This window comes from Lactuca serriola, chromosome 7, assembly GCF_051521515.1.
Source record: "Lactuca serriola cultivar US96UC23 chromosome 7, Lser_US96UC23_V15, whole genome shotgun sequence".
NCBI lineage: Eukaryota > Viridiplantae > Streptophyta > Magnoliopsida > Asterales > Asteraceae > Lactuca > Lactuca serriola.
This window is the reverse complement of record NC_136414.1, coordinates 198,699,312-198,716,953: the sequence shown is the minus strand read 5'-3', so window position 1 is coordinate 198,716,953 and position 17,642 is coordinate 198,699,312.

The following is a 17,642-nucleotide window of genomic DNA, read 5'->3' as shown; positions in this document are numbered from 1 at the left end:
GAAAATATCCCTAGTTACCGGTTGAAAGATACCAATAGAAGTTACCGGTTGAAAGATACCGGTGATAGTTACCGGTGGAAAGATACCGATGGCGGATATCGGCTGAAAGATACCGATGATAGTTACCAGTTGTAAGATACCGATGGTAGTTACTGGTTTAAAGATACCGACGATATTATGTGGTATGCGGTATGATGGGGGAACTCACTAAGCTTTGTGCTTACAGATTTTGGTTGTGGTTTCAGGTACCTCTTCGTCAAAGGGGGGGGGGGGGAGTCGGCGGTGTAGCAGCGCATCACACACATGATTTCCATATGGAGTTTTCTTGAATTGTACTCTGATTTTATTACTTCTGAAGATATGGTTTTCAGACACGCTGTTATGGTTTTTATAAATTGATATGACATTGGCAATGTTTGGTAAGTTATGTTATGAAAATTTTGATTCGGGTGCTACCCGATCATTTTTCTCTCTTGCGCTTAGCAAGAAGTTTCCTGCGTCGTCGTGCATGCTGGATTACCCTTTAGAGGTCGAGATTGCGGACGACCGGTCAGTGCGAGCATCGGATGTCTATCGAGATTGTGTGTTTGAGGCTGTTCGAGGAGCGTTACCTGGTAGACCTGGTTCTCATACCTTTGGGGGGGAAATGGTTATTATTGATATGAAATGGCTAAGCCCTAATGGAGCAGTTATTGACCGCGCGCAGCAGTTGGTGCGAATCAGGACCCCAAGTGGGGGAGAGTTGGTGATTCATGGAGAGAGGCCACAGCGAGGAACAACTTTATGTTCAGCAGCGAGAGCTAGGCGCTACCTCCAGCAGGGTTGCGCAAGATTTTTCGCCTACGTTATCGATACCCGGGAGGCGGGTAAGGTGACGGTGGGTGATATGCCCATTGTGCGAGAGTTTGCGGATGTATTCCCTGAGGAACTGGCTGGGATACCCGGGTGCTGCTCTGATAGCCAAGGCACCGTATCGGTTAGCTCCTCCTGAAATGAAGGAGTTGTCTACACAGCTGCAGGATCTGTTAGACAAGGGATTCATTAGACCAAGCAGTTCACCCTGGCGAGCCCCGATTTTTTTTCTAAAGAAGAAGGACAGGTCGCATCGGATGTGTATAGACTATCGGGAGCTGAATAAGGTAACGGTGCAGAACCGTTACCCGCTCCCGAGGATTGATGACCTCTTTGACCAACTAGAGGGAGCATCTTGGTTCTCCAAGATTGATCGGCGTTCAAGATATCATCAGATGAGGGTCAGAGAGGAGGATGTCCAGAAGACTACGTTTCGGACGCGCTATGGCCACTATGAGTTCGTGGTGATGCCTTTCGGGCTCACCAATGCTCTTGTCGCGTTCATGGATCTCATGAACCGCGTGTACATACCGATGTTGGATCGGCCTGTGATAGTTTTCATCGATGACATCTTGGTTTATTCCAAGATGCGAGAGCAACATGAGGAGCACTTGCAGGAGGTTCTGGGTACATTGAGGAGGGTGATCTTATACGCTTATTTCTCTAAGTTTGAGTTCTGGTTGTACGAGGTGCATTTTCTTGGGCACCTTGTGAACCAGAACGGGATTTCGATTGACCCGGCCAAGGTGGAGGCTGTGATGAGGTGGGAGGTTCTGAGATCTCCATCTGAGATTCAAAGCTTTCTAGGACTTGCAGGCTACTATTGGAGGTTCATTAAGGACTTCTCCAAGATAGTCGTGCCCCAGACCCGGTTGACGAGGAAAGCCGTGGTTTTTCGTTGGGGGCCTGAGCAGCAGGCTGCATTTGAGACGTTGAGATAGAGATTGTGTGAGGCGCCAATCTTAGCCCTGTAAGGGGGCATGGAGGACTTGTGCTATACTGCGATGCGTCCATCTCAGTATTGGGTGCATTATTGATGCATAGAGGGCGCGTTATAGTTTACGCTTCGAGGCAGTTGAAGGCTCATGAGGAGAATTACCCGACGCATGATTTGGAGTTGGGGGCTGCTGTTTTCGTCCTCAAGATTTGGCGTCATTACCTCTATGGGGTTCGTTGTACCATTTACACGAACCACAAGAGCCTGAGGTATCTCATGGACCAGCCAAATCTGAATATGAGGCAGTGTCGGTGGCTTAACGTGGTAAAGGATTATGATTGCGAGATCCTCTACAACCCGGGGAAGGCCAAAGTCGTGGCCGATGCACTTAGCTGCAAGGCGGCACCGATCAGGGATATCTGCCTGAGGATGACAGTTCTGACTCTGTTGTTGGAGCAGATCTGGGAGGCCCAGCAGTAGGCCATAAAGGAGGAACATCAGAAGAGCGAGTGAATTGTGGGCCACGTTTCCTCCTTCGACTATGATAGCCGGGGATTGTTGACTCTTCACCGTAGGGTGTGGGTCCTGTATCATGGAGGTGTGTGCCAGGTACTGATGGCATAGGTGCGCAAATCCAGGTTCTCCATCCATCCTGGGGTGACAAAGATGTATAAGGATCTTCGATTCGATTATTGGTGGCCCTGCATGAAGAGGGACATATCTTGGTTTGTAGAGAGGTGCTTGACATGCAGGAAGGTCAAGGTTGAGCACCAGAGACCTCACGCCAATGTCCAGTCATTGGATATCATGCTATGGAAGTGGGAGGATATTACTATGGACTTCATGACGAAGCTTCCCTAGACCACACAAGGGGTGGATTGGTTTTGGGTCATCGTTGATCGATTGACCAAGAGCTCCCATTTTATTCCGATTCAGGAAAGTATTTCTGCTGAAACGTTGGCCAACAACTACATCTGGGAGGTAGTGGCAAGGCACGAGGTGCCAGCTTAGGAGATTTCATACAGGGACGTGCAGTTCACTTCCAGGTTTTGGAAGAAGTTTCATGACGAGTTGGGTACTTGACTGCATTTTAGCACCACCTTCCACCCACACACAAATGGTCAGAGCCAGTGGACCATCTAGAATCTGGAAGATATGTTGCGGGTGTGTGTTTTAGACTTCGGGGGTAGTTGGGATACTTACCTTCCATTGGCAGAGTTCTTCTACAACAATATCGATCATGTGAGTATAGACTGTCCTCCTTTCGAGATGTTGTATGGGAGGAAGTGCAGGACCCCGATATGCTGGGGAGAAGTGGGGCAGAGAGTCATGGGGAGTACCGATGTGGTACTCAAGACTACGGAGAGGATCCAACGGGTTTGGAGCAGGCTTTAGACTGCTAAGAGTTGGCAGAAAAGTTATGTCGACAGGCGTCGGTCAGACCTGGAATGCCAGGTCGGGGATATGGTGCTCCTGAAGGTATTTCCATGGAAGGGCGTCATTCGGTTCAGGTAACGGGGCAAGCTAGGACCCAGGTACATTGGACCTTCAGGGTTATAGCCCGAGTGGGCAGGGTAGCATATAGGCTGGATCTGCCAGCCGAACTCATTCAGATTCATAGCACCTTTCATGTCTCCTAGTTATGGAAATGTTTGGTGGACGATTCAGCAATGGTGCCTTAAGAGGATATTCAGGTTGATGACAGCCTAAACTACATCGAGCGGCCAATGGCAATCCTTGAACGAAAGTTAAGGGATCTGAGGAAAAAGAGGGTGGAACTGGTAAAGGTGCAGTGGCAGCACCACAAGGGCTCAGAATGGACCTGGGAGCTGGAGGACGAGATGAGGGACCATTACCCCGAGCTTTTTCAGGATCAAGCAACAGACTTCAAGGACGAGGTCTAGAATAAGTGGAGGAGATTTGTAACACCTGATTCCCGGTACGCATTTAATTTAAAGAACTTATGTATTTTCTCTGGGACTCGACGAGTTGGAGGCCTAACTTGTCGAGTAGGGTGGTGATCCTTGAGCATTTTAAGTGACCTACTCGACGACTCGGGAGACTGACTCGACGAGTAGGTGCTATTTGAGGGAAACCCTAAATCTAAGGGTTTGTACCCTATTTAAACGACTTATTGTAGCCTCCATTGTCCCTTATGCTCCCAGAACATATCTTCTCGAAACCCTAGCCGCTTTGAGTGATCTAAGGCCATTTTTGGTGCTTTTGGGTGGTTGTGAATCTTAAAGGAAGGGGGAAGCATGGGAATTCGAGTTGGGGCTTGTAGGTCTAGAGATCTTATTCCATTTTCAGCTCAATAAAGTTAAATACCCTCTGTTTTGGTCATTCTTTTGGTTGTTCATCTTTAGGGCTTAGATTTTGGGTGCATTTAGGGCTTTCTAAGCCATCTCCAGATTTCTGAAGTGATTCATGGAGTTCTACTTTCAAATATGTGTTATTGGTGGGGTCTCATGGCATAAAGGTGCCAACTCTATGGCCATGAGAGCACCATGCACATTGTAGAGAACCTTTTATGGATTTTTGAGCTAAAAACCCCATGCATGTGCACCAAGTTTGGAACTTTACGTATAAAATGGACATTAGGAGGCCAGATCTATGGTTTTGGTGTGTTAAGACCCATTTCAATCGACTGCATAGTAATTGTCAAGGATGGACTCGCCGAGTTGTTCTTGGGACTCGGAGAGTCAAGGCGTAATGACCACCAAATCGATTCTGCGAATGGACCAGTGGTTAGGGAGGAATGTCTCGTAGATGTTTAGACGTCAAAAAGGACCTGAGAATCATGGGACTCGACGAGTGTCTGAATAGAATCGGCGAGTCCAAGGCAATCTCCCAACCTTCGAAGATGGACTCGACGAGTTGTTATAAAACTCAGCGAGTCATAGTCTGGACATGTTCTTATGAGGGAGATGAACTCGACGAGTTGAAGGAAGAACTCGGCGAGTCGGATGAAGGTAGTCACGATAGTTTGAAGGAAGAAGATTATGTCTAGTTCTTGCTAGACTCGACGAGCGGAGTCGAGATTGTATTAGATTAGTGGATTGTGGACTCGGCGAGTTGGCAGGCCAACTCGGCGAGTCAGGTCAACTGGATGTTGACTTTGACCAAGGTTGACTTTGTCTGGTTATGGCATTGACCCTGGTTAGGTTCATATGTGCTGTTTGATGACTTTAGGATTGTCGTGTAGGGATTGAGGAGTCGACAGGAGCCGACCTTCACGCCGGGGGCAGTTCAGACACTACACGACATCGGGGTGTGTTACCTTCCAGTAGGGGTGGGTCTACGGCCACAATATCGGCCCACCAACAGGGATATTTAGTTGGTAATTGTCTTTGTGATAATTATCTTGGTTTGGTTACGTGACTTGGTCATAAGATATGCTTGCATAATATGAACGTTGTGATAGTGGTAGTGGCAGGGAATAGTTTTTCCCTGGCATAGGTCGTTAGGACCAATGGGTAGGTCAGTACCCGATATGCCTGACTGTATGTTTATATCTGGCTATTGTATGCTAGTGGTAGGGGTAAATAGTCCCCAGATACCGGTTGAAAAATACCGATGGTGGTTACCGGTTGGAAGATACCGAGGATGGTTATCGGTTGAAAGATATCGATGGCGGATACCGGTTCAAACATGTCGATGATAGTTATCGGTTGAAAGATACCGATGGTAGTTACCGGTTGAAAGATACCGACGATATTATGTGGTATGCGGTATGATGGGGGAACTCACTAAGATTTGTGCTTACAAATTTTGGTTGTGGTTTCAGCTACCTCTTCGTCAAAGGGGAAGGAGCCGGTGGTGTAGCAGCACATCACACGCATGATTTCCACATGGAGTTTTCTGGGATTGTACTCTGATTTTATTACTTAAAATGAAATTTTTGGCCTCGAGTTTTGGGATGTTACATGCATCTTGGTTCTCCAAGATTGATTTTAGATCTAGATATCATCAACTGAGAGTTTGCGAGGAGGATATCCAAAAGATGGCCTTCATAACTCGTTATGGGCATTACGAGTTTGTGGTGATGCCTTTCGGGTTCACCAACGCACCAACGGCGTTCGTCAATCTCATGAACCGGTTGTGCAGGCCCATGCTGGATTGATCAGTGATGATGTTCATCGATGATATTTTGGTGTACTCGAGTTCCAGAGAGAAGCAAGGAGAGAATCTATGAGAGATTCTTGGAGTATTGATGGCTGAGAGGCTTTACAACAAATTTTCCAAGTGTGATTTATGGTTACGAGAGGTCCAGTTCCAGGGACATCTCGTTAATCAGAATGGGATAATTGTCGACCCGGCCAAGATTGAGGCAGTTATGCGGTGGGAGGTGCCAAGATCCCCATCCGAGATCAGGAGTTTTCTGGGTTTGGTTGGCTACTATTGAAGATTTATCAGAGATTTCTCCACGATTGTTGTTTCTCTTACCAGATTGACCCGAAAGGGTGTTACTTTTTCCTGGGGTAGTTGAGTATATGAAGAGGGATGTGGCATGGGTAGTTGAGTGGTGCTTAACCTGTTGTCGGGTTAAGGTAGAGCACTAGTGCCCATATGGCTTGTTGCACCCTCTAGAGATTCCCCAATGAAAGTGGGAGCATATTTCCATGGATTTTAACACCAAATTACAAAGAACCGTGCGAGGTGTCGACGCGATATGGGTGATTGTGGACCAGTTGACGAAGAGTGCTCATTTCCTTGCTGTCAGCGAGAGCTCTTCTACAGAGAGATTGGCTAAGATTTATCTGAGAGAGGTGGTGGCACGGCATGGAGTGCCGACATCGATAGTGTCAAATCGGGATGTGCGTTTTACTTCCAGATTCTAGAAGAGGTTTCATGAGGAGTTGGGTACCCGATTGCACTTCGGTACCATATACTACCCACAGACTGACAGGCTGTCACACCCCAAAACCAAGAACGGCGGAAATGTTCTCGGGCAGAGGACGTCATGTAAGTATCACAACAATGTAAAGTAGTAAACAAGCAACAACATCATCCATTGCATGAATAGAATAATTCAGCTTACAAATGTGTTCTTTCATAGTATAAAACAACATAACAAATACTCAAATTAAAAGACGAGTCTTGACTGCTTCGTCATCTCTAAACCTTGCATCGGTACCTGTCTATTTGTAACCTGAGAATACAAGTTATTTTGAAAGCGAGTATTAGCAATAAAGCTGGTGAATTCATAAGTATTTTAATGTTATTTCTTTGAAAAGGTGTTATGAAAGACTGGTGAATGTTTGATGAAACATTTAGTATAAGTATGAAAACCCTATAAAATCCCATATTTCCTACTAGTATAAAAAGTAGTCTTCTACCAAGTCCCGAATGTTTTGAAAGTAGTCTTTAACCAAGACCTGACTGTTTTGAAAGTACGCATCACTTGAAAATGTGACGGTTTTTCCCTGTTTAACTATTATTATCAAACTAAAAGAAATAATAAGATAATAACTTATGTTATATCCTTTCGTACTAAGATACACACGGCGTGGAAACTCGCCGTAAATGGTTCAACCGTAGACATCCGTAGATGTGCATTTACCTCTGTTGCTAACAGCCGGGTTTAGGAATAGTTAGTCCCTTAAGTATACATGTATTGGTATCAACCGAAAACATCCGTAGATGTTCATTTACCTCTGTAACTAACAGTGGTGATAGAAATGGTTAGTCCCACAAAGTATCCTTTGGTACTAGGATATAAAGTCCAATCTATCTCGTCGATGATGTGATTGTATCACAAGGTAAAGATAAGAAGGAGAACTATATAACAGTATCTAAACATATAATATGTAATAGTAAGTCATCATATATTATCTACGTAAACGTACTCATCTAAGCGTATCTACGTAAACGTATTCATGTAAACGTATCTATGCAGACGTATTCATGTAAGCGTATCTATGTAAAAGTATCCATATAAGTGTGTCCATGTAAGAGGAATCTCTGTAAGAGTATCCCTTCATATTGCATGTAGTCTAGACTCATGAATGAACTGACTCTGCTGTAATTTTTTGTAATAGGGATAATGTTTTGTATCCCCTAAACTATTCCTATAATAGTTTACTAGAATGTAATTGATGAGTGTCCAAGTAGGTTTATACACCCTTGCTACCCAAGAGCGTCGGAAGTGAATTAACTGATGGAACATTTATGACTATATATGTACACATGATATATAACTAATATTTAAATGACCTTCGGACGGGTACCCGATATCCCACCAGACCACATCCAAATCGAGGAAAAGGAAACAGGGTGGATAGCCTTCCTATGTCTTTTAAACATTTCTTATATAACTATACATATAGAGGCATGCAATTTATAATATAAAAGCATAAAAGAAGTTTTGTAAAACCTTTGAAAAGTTTAATAAATAAGAATTTATGACTTGATGTCAGTTTATAAATCGATTCGAAAACCGTTTGACAAGACAGTTTAAGTGTGAGAAAACCTTTGTTTGAAGCACAACTATAACAGATTCAACAAGGAAACCTACAATTTTTAAGGCAGTTTCTAAAAGTGTTTTAACATGTAAAAACGTTTGTGAAAACTATTTGAAGTACATATGAAAATGTTCGTTTGTTCTTGTATATGAATGTATCTCCTTGAAATAGTATTTCTAGTATGTAAAAGTTCGTGATGTTCTCGTAAAACTATACCTGTTATAGTTTTCTAAAAGTGTGTTTCGTTTGTATAGTAATCCCTAGTGAAATGCTCACTTGTTATGAAAAGTATAATTTTTTTAGTGCCTAAGATGGACACATATACATACAGTATAAGCAGAGTGTTTGATTTATATATATATATATATATAACAACATTTTTCATTTCAAAAGATATGATGTTATCGTGATATATTTTGCATATGAAAGTTTCCCTATAATAGTTATAAATCACATATGATTCCGTTGATAAAAAACGTATAATGAAACTTTATATAACACACGATAATAATCGTGTGTTTTACTTGTATTCCCCCCCCCCCCCTTAAAAGCATTTATAAAACATTTAAAAGTGTGGATTATAGGGGTATGAACTCACTTGATAGATTGAAGAAAGCGAGACGAAAACCGAGCAGAACTTCTACTCAAGCAAGCAGATTTCTCGGGAATCTCGGGAGCGTAAAACTTCCTTCCCAACTTGGATATGAAAACCAGGGCTTCAGGATGGCTCCAAGGGTTTAAACGCAGAGCTTCGGCGCAAGAAAAGGAGGAAACGAGAAAGGATGGCCGGCACCCTCGCATCCCTTTTATAGGGGCTGAAAGCCTCGGGTACACGGGGCGTACTAGCGAGGGTACACTGGGCGTACGCAACGTCATGGCTTACCGCATCCTCGGACGAAGCATCGAAGCGACGTGGACGGATTGAGGCCGAGCATCCGCGTACGCTGGGCGTAACATGGATTGGTCCGATGACTCCTCCTTCGGATAATACCGGATTTTGAATTTAATTTATACTTTAATTATTTAGTAAACTTCAAAAATTCATATCTTCCTCATACGAACTCCGTTTTCAACGTTCTTTATATCCACGCATAGGTGAGACTATGATCTACAACTTTCGTTTAGACTCCGTTGGCTGCTTTCGACTTTATTTTTAATGTTATATTTTTAATAGGCCGGGGCAGGAAAACTCCGTCATAAACCTGTAACTTCTTCATCTGACGTCCGTTTTCGTCATACTTTTTACCGTTGCGCTACTATTGTTGAGACCTTCGATTCTCATTTAGTTTGTGTCGGCAAAAAGTCTCTCGATCTCTATTTCGAGTTTTTTAGCTGTCTACTGCTATATCCGTAACTTAGAAAAATCATAACTTCCTCATACGAAGTCAGATTTGGACGTTCTTTTTATGTACATTTACGGTTTAATGTTATCTACAACTTTCATTTAGATACTTAAGGCTAAAAACTATTGTATTGAAACTTCATGTTTTTCATTTAATCGATGTTGCCGGTTTTGCCGAGAATCTTCGGTTGGTCATAACATCTTCGTTATAACTCGCATTTTAGGGTTTTTTATATGTACGAAAACCTTGATACGATTCCTACTACTTTATTTAACCCAAATAATATTTTAGGAAAGTTCAATTTTGATCTAAATTTGACTTGTGATCCATCATATTGTCTCGAAATATCGGGTTGTCACATCATCCCCGCGTTAGAGGGAATTTCGTCCCGAAAATTGAGTTTAAACAGAATTGATAATCATGCTACGGTTAGAAGTTTTATTTGCTTCTAGTGTTCTTAAGTGAACTCGGTTGCTCGCTTGGCATTCCAGCGAACCTTTCACTATCGGGATACGACTTTTCTTCTTTCGTTTGACTTCACTGGCATGATAACTCTTCTTGGTCGAGCGTATGTTGAATGTTTTTGTGGACTGTGAGAATCGTACATCTTGTACCCTACAAGTAGTGTCTCCAGATCATCAAAGCAATTACCGCTGCTCTTGACTCAAGATCATGTGTTGTATAGTTAACTTCTTGTGTCTTAAGCTGTCTTGAGGTATAGGCAGTGACCTTTCCTCGTGCATAAGAACACAACCGATTCATACTGATTATGACGTCAGAACCTTGTGGTTGATTAGATATCGTGAAGATCTAAAAGAAAGTATGATTACTCATGAATTAAGGAAAAAGGATAGGTACTTTTGTTCTATCTGTCTCTCTTGTCCCAATCGACAGGAAGGGCATGTGTTTGGCTTCTAAGTTTATTCGCATGGCAGCACGATCACTCGTAGTCTTGGGCAGTCTCCGTCCTAAAGTTCATATTAGAATTCATACATTGTTCAACGATCACAATCTCGTGTATACGAGTCGTATATAATTAAGATCGAAAAGCTAGTCAAATAACTGATTCTTCTTTAAGCTCACATCCCATCGAGGAAGAAGAAGTTAAAGTGGAATCGTCAATTCTAAACCTGTAGAACCTTGATTATATATCACCCCTATGTATGCATTCATCAGCGACGGATCAACCGCATGGATCTTTGGATTTGAACTTGACGTACTGTACGAATGGCACTTCAGGGATTTCTTCGGAAAGGAAAAGAACTATAAGGTACTCCATTCATGAGTACTTGGTATTCTGATATGACGGCTTCGCTGGAAAGGCAATTTCAAAGAATGATATGTACGTATGAAGCTGTTTTTGTGAGAATCAAATTGAATCAAGTCGTATGATAATGTTAGAGTCATAAGGAAACTTAGAGACATTAGATTTGAACATAAGACGTTTACAGACAAAACACAACCGTGCAACCATCAACAGAGTTACAGTACTTTAGACTACTACAAGACTATTGTTGCGAATAAGGTATACTACAAAAGGCAAGTATATGCAACACGAGCATCCCTATAACGACGGGATCCCGCAAAAGATAAGACTCTGGTTGCACTAGTTTTGGATGGTTTATAAGTATGTTACAACGAAACGCCTAAATTACATTAACGTGGGTTTGGAGTAGGTTCTCCTGCAACTGTGATCCTGAGAATCCTACCGTCTACGCCAGAGTTCTTTGTTATAGGGCAATCCTTCTTGAGGTGCCCTATCTCCCCGCATTGGTGGCATGACTGGCTAGTGCTAGCCTTGGTGGCGGGAGTGAGGTGTTTAGCTAGTGTTATGTGGACACGAGTGCCTTCCTCATTACACCACCTTGGAAATTGCTTCCTAAAGCGTTCTGCAGGAGTTGCCACTTGTTGTTGTGGCATGGCAAGTCTTTGGGATCTCTTGTGCTCCTTTAGGGCTTGACGATATCGTCTCTTCCTTTCGGTCTTATGGCTTCGCAAGTCTGTGACTGTTGCCATTTGTTGGTTTCCCGGTTTGGTACTACCATCGGAACTCTCGACTCCTTTGTCGGTCTTGCTTGTGTTGCCTGAGTTGATGTGTGTAAGGAAAGTTGTCACAGCAGCTGCTACTGCAGCTTGTAATGTAGCGGCGTCGATATGGAGGATAGGGGTTTCGTTGCTCGGCTGATTGTTTCCGGATGACGACATGATTCTGTAACACGAAAGATAAAGATTTTGTGAGCAATTTTGGTTGACTCTAGATGTACTTCGATTGTTCAAGTAAAGAGTAAGACTATGTTCTTGAAAGTTTGACCTACATCCATATGATGAAGTCCTAGCACTGAGTGGAAGTGTGTTTATGAAGGGTTGACCTACATCCCTATGATGCAGTCCTAGTAATAAGTGGAAGTAAGTTTGTAGAATGGTCTCAAGACGCTTGTCGTTCAAGCCGAGGTATCGTTGGTTGGTGAATAACATGATCCAACCACTAAAAGAGACTTGGAAATGTTTCCGGAGCTAAATTACTATGGTCCAATGACTTGACTAAATCATGTTTCAGATAGACTCCAATGAAAGTATGATAAGAGTACTTAAATAAAGAATGACACAAAAGTTAGCCGACTGTCAATATCTTTGATATTCATGACGTAAAAGTTCAGGAAAATGACCTTGTAAAAGGTCTTAGATCATATCCATAGGAGATAGTTCTTGACATCATAAAGACCTCACCAAATGTACTTACAGTACAAGATAGTTTCATAGAAAATGCCACATCGGGCATAGACAGAAAATGATTCGTTTTTACAAGGAAAATAAAGTAACGCATTTACTACTGGTGACAATCACCCTTATGGTGAACCCTTAGTTCAGCTAGTTGATGTTCAATATCAAGCAGGTATCTTTCGTACACCTTCTGGCATACTTGGAGCTCTATGACTTCGACTCGGGTTTCCGCTAGTGCTTACAGCAGGGTCTCATTGTTTCTCTCGGATCTCTCACTTGTGATCAAGGCGATTGGTGCGAATGGTATGCATTCTGGCATTGGCATTAACCTCTTAGATACGTTGGAGAGCCGTCCTGCCCTGAATTTCGTTTCGGGCAACTCTGCGGGCCAGAATTGGAAGAATTTTGTCTGTTGTGCTTCCTTCACTTGTGTTGTAGAAGCTTCGGTCTCCATCAAATGACATAGGTTGATCTTTCTCTTCACTCCCTATCTCCAAACATTCTACCCAAGGGGGCGTCAGGCCATGAAAAGCTGGACGAGGGTTAGGAATTGGAACGGGAGCTGCCTGGGGTAGGTTCTCAACCTCAGGTCGGAGTTATCAACATCTAAAAGGTTTTCAGCATGGTGATCATTCAAAGGGATTGGATGATCACTCTCTAGTTCTTCTTCAAACCATCCAACATTGCCTTTGTTCGGAAGGTACAGGCTGCTGTGGGGATGGAGTCCAGTTATGTTATCTACGCGAGAATTGGGGTAAGGAAATAATTATTAGACGAACTATCTAGATAATTATTAGAAAATATTCATTAGTTACATCGTTATTTGTAAAGTGCATACCAGTTATATGTAATCAACACAGGATAGGCTTTCGAATAAATGACCTTAACTCCAAATTCACAAGGAATAAGGGTAAAGCAAAAACTTCACCGATTCTAAGTCTATAACATCCTAGTTACATATTGCCTTAGTGTATCCACTTAGCAACTATCAACTTAGTAATGAAGATCCTTTTCAGTTCTCAAGTAAGTAATTATGGTAACACAAAACACCACTATGGTATTTTAGACTTAGGTTCTGTTATAATGTTCTCATTATGGTAATGTTGGTAAGTTTATAGAATTGTTGCTACATCACAACCATTCTTGGGCATATGCTAATCACTCCTCGGACCAGCATAGTTGATCAGGCTATGCCACTCCCAAGACTGACTATACATCCCCAAGCTTAGTTGTGATATTCAACAATCGTAATACTTTTGTTCTTGTTGTTGTGACACCGATTATAGTATGAATGCAGGCACGTATACTTACTTAAATATTTTATTATTTAGAAATATAAACTCTAAGTCAGAGTATTTTTAATCCCATTGTATTTATAGTTAGTATATATTTTATGGGTTGATATACTCAATTCACTATAAACAATGCTCTGATACCAATCTATCACACCCCAAAACCGAGAACGGCAGAAACGTTCTGGGGCGGAGGACGTCATGTAAGTATCACAACAATGTAAAGTAGTAAACAAGCAACAACATCATCCATTGCATTAATAGAATAATTCAGCTTACAAATGTGTTCTTTCATAGTATAAAACAACATAAGGAATACTCAAATTAAAAGATGAGTTTTGACTGCTCCGTCTTCTCTAAACCTTGCATCTGTACCTATCTATTTGTAACCTGAGAATACAAGTTATTTTGAAAGCGAGTATCAGCAATAAAGTTGGTGAATTCGTAATTATTTTAATGTAATTTCTTTGAAAAGTCGTTATGAAAGACTGGTGAATGTTTGATGAAACATTTAGCATAAGTATGAAAACCCTACAAAATCCCATATTTCCTACTAGTATAAAAAGTAGTCTTCTACCAAGACCCGAATGTTTTGAAAGTAGTCTTTAACCAAGACCTGACTGTTTTGAAAGTACGCATCACTTGAAAATGTGACCGTTTTTCCCTGTTTAACTATTATTATAAAACTAAAAAAAATAATAATATAATAACTTATGTTGTATCCATTGGTACTAAGATACACACGGCGTGGAAACTCGTCGTAAGTGGTTCAACCGTAGACATCCGTAGATGTGCATTTACCTCTGTTGCTAACTGTCGTGTTTAGGAATAGTTAGTCCCTTAAGTATACCTGTAATGGTATCAACCGAAAACATCCGTACATGTTCATTTACCTCTATAGCTAACAGTGGTGATAGGAATGGTTAGTCCCACAAAGTATCCTTTGGTACTAGGATATAAATTCCAATCTATCTAGTCGATGATGTGATTGTATCACAAGGTAAAGATAAGAAGGAGAACTATATAACAGTATCTACACATATAATATGTAATAGTAAGTCATCATATATTATCTACATAAATGTACTCATCTAAGCATATGTATGTAAACGTATTTATGTAAACGTATCTATGCAAACGTATTCATGTAAGCATATCTATGTAAATGTATCCGTATAAGTGTGTCCATGTAAGAGGAATCTCTGTAAGAGTATCCCTTCATATAGCATGTAGTCTAGACTCATGAATGAACTGACTCTGGTGTAATTTCTTGTAATAGGGATAATGTTTTGTATCCCCTAAACTATTCCTATAATAGTTTACTAGAATGTAATTGATGAGTGTTCAAGTAGGTTTATACACCCTTGCTACCCAAGAGCGTCAGAACTGAATTAACTGATGGAACATTTATGACTATATATGTACACATGATATATAACTAATATTTAAACGACCTTCGGACGGGTACCCGATATCCCACCATACCACATCCAAATCGTGGAAAAGGAAACAGGGTGGATAGCCTTCCTAAGTCTTTTAAACATTTCTTATATAACTATACATATAGATGAATGCAATTTATAATATAAAAGCATAAAAGAAGTTTCGTAAAACCTTTGAAAGTTTTAATAAATAAGAATTTATGAATTGATGTCAGTTTATAAATCAATTCGAAAACCGTTTGACAAGACAGTTTAAGTGTGAGAAAACCTTTGTTTGAAGCACAACTATAACTGATTCAACAAGGAAACCTACAGTTTGTAAGACAGTTTCTAAAAGTGTTTTAACATGTAAAAACGTTTGTGAAAACTATTTGAAGTACATATGAAAATGTTCTTTTGTTCTTGTATATGAATGTATCTCCTTGAAATAGTATTTCTAGTATGTAAAAGTTCGTGATGTTCTCGTAAAACTATACCTATTATAGTTTTCTAAAAGTGTGTCTCGTTTGTATAGTAATCCCTAGAGAAATGCTCACTTGTTATGAAAAGTATAATTTTTGTAGTGCCTAAGATGGACACATATACATACAGTATAAGCAGAGTGTTTGATTTATACATATATAACAACATTTTTCATTTCAAAAGATATGATGTTATCGTGATATATTTTGCATACGAAAGTTTCCCTATAAGAGTTATAAATCACATATGATTTCGTTGATAAAAAGCATATAATGAAACTTTATATAACACACGATAATAATCGTGTGTTTTACATGTATTCCCCCCCCCCCCCCTTAAAAGCATATAAAATCATTTATAAAACATTTAAAAGTGTGGATTATAGGGGTATGAACTCACTTGATAGATTGAAGAAACCAAGACGAAAACCGAGCAGAACTTTTACTCAGGCAAGCGGATTTCTCGGGATTCTCGGGAATCTCGGGATCGTAAAACTTCCTTCTCAACTTGGATATGAAAACCGGGACTTCGGGATGGCTCCAAGGGTTTAAACGCAAAGCTTAGGCGCGAGAAGGGGAGGAAATGAGCAAGGATGGTCGGCACCCTCGCATCCCTTTTATAGGGGATGAAAGCCTCGCGTACACGGGGCGTACTAGCAAGGGTACGTTGGGCGTACGCAACGTCATGGCTTACCGCATCCTCGGATGAAGTATCGAAGCGACGTATACGGATTGAGGCCGAGCATCCAAGTACGCTGGGCATACGATGGTATGCTGGGCGTAACCTGGATTGGTCCGATGAAAGGTCAAGCCATGAAATATGATAATGTTTAAAACAGATTCAGCGCAGCATATGTCTCTGCGTCAGCACCAGCGAATCAGCAGTTCAGTTTATAATAGTTTGGTGTATTCAGTACGTTGTAATAAATCTTGTATTTATCCTGTTTCCTTAGTTATCTTGATTTATTAGTTGGCGTATCCCTGAATTGTAGGGATCGTCTAGAATAGCAGTATATATTATTCTGTATAGGTTTGTGAATAGTAGCGCTTTCACAAACCCTAATTGTCGCTTTGTGCACACGATAATCTCTTTGTGAGATTATCTTTCTTAGTGAAAGTTTTTCTTCGTGAATTTCTCTTGTTCATAGTCATTGTTTGATATTTCGATTGATCTAAAGGCCTCTTCAATTGGTATCAGAGCAGGTCTCTTTTATCAAACAAATGGCTTCATCTTCTTCTTCATCAAACTCGTCAAATCATCCTTCTGCTAAAATCCCTCCTTTCGATGAAACTAACTTTGCTATGTGGAAAATAAAGGCTCTATATGCCTTGGAATCTGTTGATGAAGACATGCTGGACATCGGTGAAAAAGGTCCTTATGTTCTGATGTATCAGCCTCTTAAAAACAATGTTCCTAATGGCACTATGAAGAAAACTCCAAAAGAAAACTGGACGGCAGACGATAAGAGAAAACATGGTTTGGATGTTCGTGCTCGTGCCGCTATTAGCTACTCATTGCCATACAACATCTTTGGACTGGTTCAAAATTGCATCTCAGCAAAAGAGATGATGGATACGCTGACTGTATCTTTTGAAGGAACTGAAGAAGTCAAGGCTACTCAAATAAATGATCTTAACCGAAGGTATGAACATTTTTTTGCTAAGAAAGGTGAAACCTTGACTCAAACCTTTAACAGATTCAATACTCTTGTTAACGATCTTCGGAGACTAGATCAGTTGAAGCATAGAACTGTTCTAGTGCAAAAGTTTTTGGATTCTCTAGGTGCAGGTTGGGAGAATCATGTTGATGTGCTGAAAAACAGCGAGAAGATCAACTCTATGGACTTACAAAGTCTTTATGGAAATCTTCGATACTATGAAGAATCCAAGCTTCAAAGAAAGGAACTGATGAAGGATTCTCAGCGTGAATCTTCTGTAGCCTTGTTCTCCAACAAAAAGCTTGTGGAAGACTCAGACACTGAAAGTGATTCAGATACTGATTCATCTAAAACTGACACTGATGATATTGAAAAGGTTGTAGCTAGTGCAGCCTTGATTGTGAAGACCTTTGAAAAATCAGGTCGAAACTTCTCAAAGTTTCAAAAGAAGATTGGTGGAAAGTTCTCAAAA